This window comes from Balearica regulorum, chromosome 2, assembly GCF_011004875.1.
Source record: "Balearica regulorum gibbericeps isolate bBalReg1 chromosome 2, bBalReg1.pri, whole genome shotgun sequence".
NCBI classification, from domain to species: domain Eukaryota; kingdom Metazoa; phylum Chordata; class Aves; order Gruiformes; family Gruidae; genus Balearica; species Balearica regulorum.
In genome coordinates this window covers 113,882,721-113,894,359 of record NC_046185.1, presented here as the reverse complement: position 1 = coordinate 113,894,359, position 11,639 = coordinate 113,882,721, and the positions used below count along the sequence as shown (strand labels likewise).

Here is an 11,639-nt window from a genome sequence, read left to right as displayed (position 1 = left end):
CCAAAACTCCTCCAAACCATTCAACCCCCAAACTCCTCATAAAAGAATTGTCTTTTATGAATTGCCCATTTCCATATAACTTTGATTTTCCTTTCAACATTGTCAAGACCTCTCTGTTGCAGCGAATTTTAAATAAAAACACTCTTTATTTTTACACTGAAATGTCTTTTACTTAGAAACACAAGTTCATATTTTCTAATGAACTCAGAAAAATCAGAATGACGTCAGTGAAAAATGGGCTCACGAAACAAAACACTCAAATTAGAAATTTATTTTGAAACTCAGCTGAAGATTACCTTTTTATGTTTTCATTGTCCTGATTGAAAAAAGTCAGTCAGTCATTTATAGCACTGGAAAAATTCCCCGAGGATAAGAAAATAATTTGCTGTTCTAGCCACCAGATACCATGGATGCTTTGGGAATATTGCAGGATAGCTTTAATCATGAGGAAAGTGGCCTATCACACTCAGCAAGATCACCCATCCAACCCTAGTCACCTCTTACATTTGTCAGGTGCCACAAAGCATTTTACTGCAGCAGAAGATTTATCCCAGTTTCTCCAGAGGGGCTGTCGCATTACCAGTGTGATGGAGGATTTACTCCCAAATCTGATCTTTTAAATGTTTACAGTTATTGTCCTGATTGTAAGAGGGTTGGGACTGCTTCCAGCTTTCTAATCCTTCCTGCTCAGTTATTTCACAAACACAGCCTGGAAAATAGCCTGAGTCTCTAATAAATCTGCGCTTTAACCCTCCTCCCTTGTACACAAGTATTCCCATCAGCACTAGGGGAACTACTCATGTAATTAAAGATAAGCACATGTCTAAAAGTTTCCAGGCTAGTACTTTAGAAGATAGGCGATGCAGCTTTGACAGATGGGAAAGGAGAAACCAGATTCATATGCAAACACATATACTCATATATATATACACACACACATATGTACATATATGCATATATATGTATATATAACTATTACCTACCTATGCATTTGTTATTTTTATATTTGTTGCTGGCTTGATTTGTAACTCAAGGGTCACGTTTTCAAATGTCCAAGGGAAGATATTTGGTCTTCCTTTGATACTTTTTCCTGTCAGAACTTCCCTTTTCTATACCGAAACGTTGGCTTACTGAAGGTTTTCAGCACAGCCTAAAAGTGTGATTTCTTGAAAGATGCATGGTGCCCCTTGATGTTATGCTTTCTGGACAACAGTAGGTCTACAGTTGGTTTTGCAATGCAAGCACAGCTGGCTTTTCAACACTGTGGTAACTAATAAAGATTATTTCCCAGCTGCAATTTTGCATGCAGTGAACTCTCTTTGAATCTGTTCAAACCGAAGACCAAAATCAGGTCTCACTCATGGCAGCACCAGTCCAGTAAGAACCAGTTAAAACACTGCATTTATAGAAGGGGAAGCCAGATAAAGCTCTTGTTTCTTACAGATTACCGGTGCCATGCTCCTTCTGGCATAAGTGAGCCTGCAGTTTGGGCTAGCTCATACGTGATAAAGGAAACAGGACTAGTGTGACTGTTGTGGAGGGTTGGTTTTTGAGGAAGTCCTGGTAGAACAAGACTGTTATTATGCCTTGATTCATAATACATGGAGGGGAAGTTTGCTTTTTTAGAAGTCTTAAATTAAATAAAAATCCCAAAATTGGGATGGGAGGGGAATTACTCCAAGTAGATCACTCAGCTTGGCCGAGCACTGAGGCTAGCAAACCTCAGGCTCCATGGGACATTTAAAATGCTTGTGCTTTCTCCTTTTCTGCTCTCCTCTGTACCATCATTAAAATAGTTCTACTGTGATGGATTTCTATGCTGGTCCTCTTTAAAAAACACTGTCTTTTTAATAAACATTATGGTCTGGAAAAAATGGCAAATATGCAGAGGAGGCAGCCTACAAGGCATGGGTGTGGAGCAGAGCAGCTGATGCTGCCTGCAGAGGCAAGGATGAGTCTGCTGGGAAGGAGGTGAGACTGTGCTGCATAGGAGAGAAACAAGACACCGGAGACCATCAGGTGAGTCCTATCACAATACGTTCACATGCAAAACCCTCCCAGGGAGGGTTTAAGGAGAATTAGGGAATTGTATCTTGTAAGGACCAATTTATTCATTTGGTCACTTTATAAATGTTGTCATAGGTATAAAATAGACTATGGTTGATTAAATAAGTTACTTTGCAGCCAGAGCAGTTTGATCAATAGGTCAATGTGCAGTGTTGGTTTTTTTTATCAAACAGATTGCTTGATGTGCTGTCAACACTTGTCCTCGGTGGTTTCCCTTTAAGTTGTGGCGGTTAAAAGTGTGATAGATTGAAACCTGCACTCAATGTGCCTAACTTTTCACACAAATGATCATAAACATTTACATTTTCCCTTATATATAAAAAAATATGGACATAGGGGCATAGGTTGCATTTATCACAGACCCAAACATACAGATAGCTCATGCGTTTTAAACAGAAGGCTTACTTGAGGAAAATCGCTGCCACGTCCTGAAAGGCAGCACGTTTGTCCCGGGTCCACGAGGGAAACCATCTGTGTTTGTTGTACTACTGAGTGAAACCTTTGAGACTGGAGCAGTCTCTGAGGCCCAGAGGAGTCTGGGATTTCTCTCTACCCTGACAGATGGCTTTCATGCAAATGTCCATCCTGCTGCCCTGCAAAGGTTTAGGGGGATTACAAAGGAAACCTAAAAGGCTGGAAGAAAATAACCCCATTTAGAGTTGCAAAGGGAGTGTCCCTGTCAAGAGTCAGTGTCATGCCAAGGCTCCTTGTGCAAGGCCAAGGGAAAAAAAACTATCACACTAAATTGACATGAAAATGATTCTAGATTAACCTGTGCTTTTACATTTAGATAGTTAATTTAACATTTTCTCATATATCTAGTCTATAACCAAGTCTTCCTGCTTGCTTCAGGAGGAGTAAGCTAGGAGAAAACAAGGAAAGAATATGTGGCTTTACATAACAGAGTGAAGTTTTCAAATTTGATGCTCCTACGGACTTTGTTTCATGGTTTTCATTGATCCTTACGTCAGGGGGCTTTGAGGGGTTACTTTTAGGGAAAGACAGATGTAAAAATCCAGCAATTGGCAGATGGTAGTGGAAAACTATATGCCAGGGGGACTTGGGACAAAGCAACAGCAGATGACCTCTGGCCCATCTAACCTGTGCTTCTCCTTAAATGAATCGCTTTTATGCAGCATGGAGCAAGGTGGGAGCTGGGGTGGGGTGAAAGCTGCCCTCCCTCTGTGAGGGAAGTTTCTCTCCTTCCCTTTCCAGGGGCATTAGATCTGCCATGTTGCTCCTTTTCCTGGAGCACCCACGGCCGTTCCTCACCCTACCCTCTAATGTCTGATGTTAATTAGGTGCAGATATCAGTGTCTTCCCCGTGCATTGACACACAGAATGCTAAAATGCTACAGACTTAACAAGTTTACAGCATTTCTAACTATGCATCCGAGCATTATATTTTCAAATATCATCATCACAGCCCTTCTGCACTCATAGCTTAAAATATTAAACAGCTTCTAAAACACCGCTGTGTTCTCCTTTCTAACCCCCTCCACGCTGGCTGCCTTGTTTTACTGAACTGCAAACCTGGGAAGAAAACATCTTTTCTGACTGGAAATTACATGAGAAACGCCAGTGCCTACCACATGTGCTTATCATCAGCCTAGAGATGCAGACTCATTAGCAGACTCAGGATCTCCCTGTCTGTACCTCACAGCAGGATGGCAAAGAGATGTAGACATCTGAGGCAATGTCTGTGAACTTTCTTGTCAAAGGATACTTCAGCATGTGTTATCCAGTAAACACTTTATTAAAAGAGGAATAAACTAGGCTAGATTGAAACCAGACCACATGTCTCTCAACCTAGGGTATGAAACAAAGCAGCAAGGAGCTGAGCAATCTGTGCGGGAGGGTTTTCAAAGAAATCAGGGAAGGTAAATACTGCCTCCTCTCAACTTCCCTGGGAATTTTCAGTTTGCTGCAAGCACCTTGAAAAAGCCTACTCACTCTTTATTCTCTGCATTACACCAGCACCACAAGCTCTTTGCTAGTCACGGCGCTATGGTGCGATGAGAGCACATCGCTGTGCTGACAAACTTCAGTTTGTGGCTGGCTCAGGTCTCAAGGGGGGACCTGGGCAGAGATGCTGACTTGTCCAGCATTGCTCAGTCAGCGGCAAGCATTGAGCTCCATCTCTGGTATTTCTCAGCACCTCCCCTCTGCAGGAAGAGATAAGAACATATCTTTCCATACCCTGAGGTTGGTTTTTTTCTTTTGACTTTGCAAAGGAAAACTAATTTTCAGTACTTACAGTCCTGAAAAATTCAGTAGATGAGAAATGGTAATAGATTAATTGTTGCTGTCTAGAGAAGGCAGAGGGTGAAAGTTCAAGAAAGCAGTCTTCGACATGCCAAGTCTTTGTGGCTTCATTCTGGGTATCATCATTTACTAATGTCTAATGTAAATCCTTGCCTGGTCAACTGGCTGGCACAGTCAGAGCCATGATGGCCATCATATGATGATGGCAGGCTGAGGACTGCAGTTTTCTTATCAGGATATGCTTTTGAACAAAACAGTTGGGTTTGTGGTTTTTTCATGCCTACAGAATATATATGATATATGTGTGTGTGTATTGTGAGTATTATAATTTGTGACTGTTTTGGTGGTTTGTTGGGTTTTTTTGGTGTTTTTTTGAGAAAACATTTTTACTTGCACAATTAAGGAGCTATAATAAAGATGATAAAGAGACCATATTGTGCTGATCAATGAAGCAAATCAAAACATCTCCTAGTTCACTTATTGGAACGCCTCTGTCCTTAACAGCTTGCTCAAAAGATCTGTACAAGGCATTTCTGTGCTGTGTTGTTGAGAGAAGGTGTCAGACCAAGAGCACTCTTGTCTCCTGCAGAGTACAAGGATTTTTTGCAACTGACTGACAGCTGCCTGGTTTGTGGCCCTGCCTCCTGAGGAGCATAGCTGTGCTGAGGGGAAATAAGAGGATGTTGCGTGCCGTGGTGGATCCTGAGACATCCCAGATTGCCCAGAGGATAGCAGTGGTGCTGCACCAGCGGCAGCAGTCGTGCAGGCCATTGTCTTCATCCCACATTCCTCAACTTTCAGATTGCCAATCCAGCCCATAGAGCAAAATGAAGAGAAGGAGGAAGAAAATGTGCCAATTGTCCTTGCTTGGTTCCTATTGCTAAGCAAATTACTGCCTGCTGTTCAGAGCAGGATGGTGTCCTCGGCCTGGGACATCTCTTCCATTACAAGTGATGGTACAAAGAAGGTAGCACAAAATATTTCAGAGGGAGGAAATAAAGAACGAGCCATCCTGGATGAGATTTGTAGAAGCAGTTCTTCTTCCATTTCTACTTCTACTTCAAGTCTAAAATTCCCCTTAATTTCAGTGCCTGCATTTCAAACTTGCAATTCTAATACAAAAAAGTGTATTAGTCATTAGCATTCTATCCATTCTTCCTACAACGTCAATAGATTTGAGCCCGGCTGAAGGTTTGGCAGCAAGCTGCTGAACACTAAGCCCAGCATGGGTACATTACATTTCATTCATTAGAGACATATAAGCTTTGCTTCATGTGGGATTTGTGTAAATACTTGCACAGATTCCTTATCTGCAGAAGCTTGCTCCTAGCAAGTTGTTACGCTCATTAATAGGGCAGAAGGAAGATTGTGCTCCTATAATTTCCAGTTCAATTATTATAGAGTGCACAAAATCCTAATTCTACTGCAGTCCAAGGCAAAACTCCCACTGGTTTAATGGGGCCAAGATGGCACAAAGTTAATTTCCCAACACAACATAAAACCTGGAAACTCTCCCAGAAGAGTGACTCCAATGGAGTCTGGACCTCAGGAGGCGAAACTCTCCATTGTCTCAGAAATGCAAATTTTGTACCTTACTAGAAAGATGTTTCTAATGAGGCATCCGTTAGAATAAGGAGCATTGCCACAATACACAGAAAATGTGCTTGATTAATCAAGTAACACAATACAATTTCCATTATGCACATAGAGTTTTGACATCACCAGGATGAGCTGGACAACTCTTCTTCCTCTGAGGGCAATCACACACATATTCACTCTCACCATGACTATTTAGGCCCACAAGGCATTGGAAAAACATCTTTTTTGAAGTAATATCACAGTGAAGAGAGACTACTTAGGTTATGTGAAGAGAACAATGCCAGGGTAATGTCATGGAGAGGAATGTTTGTGAAGCTGATATGCAGTCGTAGGTATCTATTTCAGTTATTTTATTAAAGACTGCTTCAATTCGAGCAGTGCCCAACCATCAAGTGCCTCTTTGCCTGTAGTTTAATTAAATCCCCATTCTTTGGTAGGTTTCCTACTTATCAGTGATGAAACATCAGAACAATAATTGCTAATATCAGGAAATTTTGCAGAGGCAGGTGAGAGCCGCATCTCTTTTAGAATGGCCCAGTGAGACCACAGAGGACTTATTTTTGTTCAGCAGGGCCAGGAAATTATTAACATAAAACATGACAGAAAAGGCTGATAGATCTTCCAGCAAGTAGGTTTTGAAAACAAGTTGAACTAAACCCTCTTTTCATTAGATAAACTCTCATCCACCAAAGGTATGACGCATGTTTAAACCAAACACCACAAGTTTCCAGCTGCAAGCAAACCTCCATGAGGATCTTGTGGAAGAGTAATAGCACGGTGCCCACTTTCTACAGCCACAGTCACGAATGCTCCTATACATGTGGAAGTAGGACCAGAGACCTTGTGAAAGCAGCAGCATGGGGCCCTGCTGAAGGTGCTCCGGTGATAGTAAACCTAGCCTTCCACTTAAACCTCTGCATATACTTACAACAACAACAACAACAAAAAAAAAAAAAAAAAAAAAAAAAAAAAAAAAAAAGCTGCAGGTAAAAGCTAAGAGAGGAGAAGAGCCTCCTTGCTTCCCTGCTCCCTCTGCTGCCCCTCCAAGTCACCCTTCTCAGGAATAGTATTTTTATGGCTTCCTTGTTAGAGCAGCAGGGAGAGGAGATCATGGTGGTAGGGAGATGCAGGGAGGGAAAGGTGGGCATAGTCCAGTCTGCGTTCCAATTAATTTCTAATTGTTTATGTCAAGTGGAACAGCTCCATCCATCCAGACCCTGTGACACTCCCCATCCTGTCCCTAAAACATACCCAGACTTGGTTCAGGAACAGCTGGAGATGGTGTGCATGGGATGGAGATTGAACCTGTTCCACTCACCTTCCCCGGGGCCCCCAGGGACAAAAAGAGAAGACTGCATCTCTCTCCTCTCCACACACACTTTTTTTTTTTTTAAATTATTGTTTTTTAATGATCTCCCATAGACCTCAGAGCTAGGCTTTGTGAATGCAAATGCTAAGCAGGCAGGGCTGGCCACCATTTTCTAAGCAGCAGGACTCGTTCCCCCTCCTCGGCCAGCACAGGCATAGCTCCACTGGGTACAGGGAAACTCCTTCCTTAACCAGCATGGGGACACCTGGGAAATCAACGCCACGAGGCAAGTTGTCTGCTGTGGATCCTCTGTGCATCCAACATTAGCCTTTTGTTGCCTTTTGTGGGCCAGAGCGTGGGGAGCTGCTAAGAGCTTTGTAAAAATAGCTGTGCACAGGATTGCACAAAACAGACTGGAAAGTAGGTTCTTGCTCTGACATAGCTGTGTTGACTTCTGCTAGCAGTAGTAGAAGAACCCATCAAACTGATTTTAGGTGCAAAAGTCAAGAGCCTGCCTGTGCTTCTGCAGGAAGCACATCTATTGACTAAGAAGGTCAATGCTAATGGGGACTCTCTAAGAGCAGAAATTAATACTGAGGCCTTTGGAGAATTCTGCAAATCCATTTCTCCCCTTTCTAACTCTTTCTTATTCATATACACACAAAATTTACAGTAGTCTTGCATGGTAATTCAGCACTATAAAGGTATTAGCCATCCCTTATTTTATATAAAAGGACTTAATTTTAGCCAGAAGGGGAATAGAGGATTATTTTTGCTAATTAGTTCTGAAAATGACTGACTTTGGACAAGTCATTCTCTCTTTTGGGAATCAATGGGCGGTGTGAAAGTGGTACTACATCATGCTTCTTGGGCCTCTACAGGATTCAGAAGGGCCCAGATAAGAAAATTCAGGTGGCTGCATCCATATCATGGCTGGCCTGGTTACAGGCACCTCTTATTTATACCTCTGCAAGGTATAAATAACAATGTCATGATTGAAAACATCAGGGCTTCCTCCATCTCATAAAAGTGGGAAGAGGGAATAGTTTTGTGCAGTTATTGATTTCCAGCTGCTTAATTAGTGTTTACAATATCTCGCCTTGAAAATAGCCATGTGCATTTCATTCCCTATTTGCTTGTTTAATTTAATTTAATCAATTGTTACACACCTGTTTCCACTTACTTAAAACAAAACATTATCTGCAGCATAGCAAATATGAAGCAACATTAAAAGTAATTAATCTTTATCCTTGAAATGTTTCTTTTGGAGTGGTATAATTAAGAACCCAAGCTATAAAAACAATCAGATATCAAATTTATACCTTAAAACACCAATAGATACATAACCTTCTTTTGAGAAGTACAGGCAGATTTGAACATAGAGCATAGAAAGGAGAAGTAAGAAAACTAGAATATTTCATAGGAGATTGGAAAAAACCCTTTTTCTTTCACTGAAGGGTGATGCTCTATTAATGAATGCTGGGCTGAGACAGCTTCAAAGGACAGCAAGCAGGTATTTCTTAAGTCATACCAAAGAGAGGTGGATAGGTTCCTCTTTCATTTTGCCATGGACCTTGTGCCCAAGCACATATAATACTGTATGCTGCTTACTTTCCTAGTAAGATATAGAATGACACATCCAGCTAAGTTCCTAGACCTCCTGCTTATAGGGAAAATCTTGAACGAGGTTCAAAACCATAAGGCAATTAAAAAAATACCACACACACTTTTTTTTTTTTTTCTCCATTTAATGATTTCTGAGCTCTTGCTGGTGCCAAGCATACCATCCAGAAGCCAGGCATAGCCAAGGCTCTGGCCCCAACCACCATCTGCCTTCTGCTGCCCTGGGCTGTAGCACGGCTCTCCCACAACCCCCCCAGAGGGGATGGTGGGCTCATCCCAGGGCATCTTTAAAAACCAACTTACAGACTCTGCTTTCCCCTCTGGAAAGCATAACCACTAACAAACATTAAGCAGCAGCATTAGCCAGAGTTTCACATACGTGCTGTTAGCTGATGAACTAAGTCAACAGCATGGGATTAGTGCCTGAGAAGTCCTATGTTTCACAGTCTCCAAGTGTCTCCAGATGTCTTAGACTTCTGGGGTTCCTACCTGTCTTCCTCAGAGACCTTTATCCTCCTTCCTTGTATGATCTAAAAGAGAGTGATTAATTTATTCCTCCAAAGGGCTTCAGTGACTACGACAGCAGTGTTACACAGTTCGTATGAGTACCCTGATGGATCATCATTTCCCCCTGTGGAGCCAGAAAACAAAAGGAGGAAGTCCTAAGGACCCCAAATTAAGGTCAAGATTTAAGAAAAATATTAAATTTTTTTCTTCCAAGTTTTCTTTCCTTATTTCTTTTTTCAGTATCTGGAAATCCCCAGCGAGTCTGACATAAGTCCCTAACTCATCTGGTTTCTGCAGAACAGAGTGCTGCCAGATGACGGCTCACGCTTCACTGACGATGTTCTGTCATCTATCGGTGCTAACTATGGATCAGTGTCTGTCTCAACAGCCTTTTTAATAGGTACTTTATTATTTTGACACATTTCCTTCCCTCTTGTTAATCTAGGGATTAGCAGTGACATGTCTAAATTCATGCTTAACTGTGTTAACATCATCCCTCTTGTATTGAATTTGCTGCGATCTCACACTGTTAGCTGCCTAGCAGAAGACCACCGCATCCTCTTGCTTAAATATTCCCAATGAGACTCTCTGAGGTTGTCTTTGTGGACTCCAAATCTTTACCTGACAGGCTGGCTACAATTCCGAGCACAAAAAAGACTGAATCTGAGAGGATACGATATTAAAAAAAAAATCTACAGAGCTCTTATAGCAGAAGTAAAGAGTAAAAGAGTGAAGAAGGAGTAAAACTATGAACTAAGGGGAAAACAGTAACAGAAAGCGTCTGCACAGTCATACAGAACATGCAGAGAATCATTTATCCATCTGCCAGTCCTAGCCAGGATCTGCAAATTTATTCTGCCCAGATGCTTTGTTGAAGTCCATCCCTGGCTTTTCTTCACCATAGATGTCTAGTGTCCAGGAGCTGCATTAGGTGGGCAAGGAGCATCTGTGACCTTCCCTGCCTTCCTCATGGGTTCCCAGGAAAGACAGAACACCCTTTCCCAATACCCATTCCACCACATAAGCACGGCCCCTCACACAGAGACCCAGGCTTCCTGCTTTTCCTGTCTGCAGCCACCTGCACATCTGACTCTGCTTTTCTCCTCAGTCCTCTCTCTTTCGCACCGTGCCTCTCTCTCTTCCTTCTGTCTTCATCCTAATCCCCTATCTTTTGTCAGCCCTACATCTCCTCATGCTTCCATGTATTTATTTTTTTGACTTTGATAAGGAGAAGAGACTGTATACTTTCCACAACACTTCCAGTGATGGCAGAGGAATATTTGTAATTGAGTAAAGACTTGGATTTGGCAAGAGTTGAACTTTGAGAAAAGATGCAGAAGAGCAAAAAAGAGCTTGAGGCAGAGCATTTGTTTGCAGGCTATGATGATTCTGCTCAAAATTCATAAGGACTCAGCTCTCCTCTAGGATATTTCTGATAGAAGAAGGCAACAGCTCTTTCCAGTAAGATTAGAGAATAGCAGCAGAAATAAGTAGCTATAATAAAGATGACTTCGTAAATTGGACTGGGGGAGAAAATTCCCTGGAATTTCTAACAACTTTGGAAAGAAATGTAGAAAGTTGAAAATCCAGAAACCTTTTGTTGGTATCTAGACAGATTTGGACGGAAAAGATTAAGGGGATGGAGGAACTGCCTGGAGAGAAAAGATGAAAGGGGCCAGGGCTCTTTGGCTTGGAGATGTTAGGCTCCTCAGGGTTACAGAATCAGGAAAGCGGTGGTGAAGGTGCCTGCAGAATATTTTTGCACCAAACCTTGCAGATTGGTAGAGTTAGAGGCCATTCATCAAAAGTAGGAGATCAGTTTAAAACTGATAAAACAGAAGAGTTCAGACAGCAAGTAGCAAATTTCTGGACTTTATTTCACAGGATGTAGTGGGAGCTCATGGTAGGAAGGTATAAAAAGGATTAGACGTCTTAATGGAGAAGGCGGCAGGCTAGTCTCTCATTAAATGGGATATTGGATTAGATGATCTCAAGAGGTCCTTCTTTACCTGTCATTCTGCGATTTTTTTTGTAAGATTAACAGATGCTAATGGAGACAGGCAGGAACACACATTGTAATGTCCCTTATCCAGTCGCTGTGGCTGCTGGGGACATATGAGGAGAGCAGCCTGCAAAAAAGTAGTCAGGCTCTCCCTGAAAAGCATTTCCTAGTTTGTCTGTCAAAGATACAGTCCTGTCGCAGGTGGTCTGCCCCTGTAGCCCATTTCTTATGTTCTTAACCACTGGGTGCTATATTGAGGACTTGGAT

At 42.0% G+C, this 11,639-nt stretch overlaps 1 long non-coding RNA gene across 1 annotated transcript; it reads left to right on the top strand.

The window, feature by feature from the left end:
• Positions 1-1,606: 1,606 nt before the first annotated feature.
• Positions 1,607-9,863, top strand: LOC142600504 (uncharacterized). Its single transcript, XR_012834025.1, has 3 exons — positions 1,607-2,019; positions 3,881-3,947; positions 9,611-9,863. It is a non-coding gene; the product is annotated as an uncharacterized LOC142600504 (long non-coding RNA).
• Positions 9,864-11,639: the final 1,776 nt, after the last annotated feature.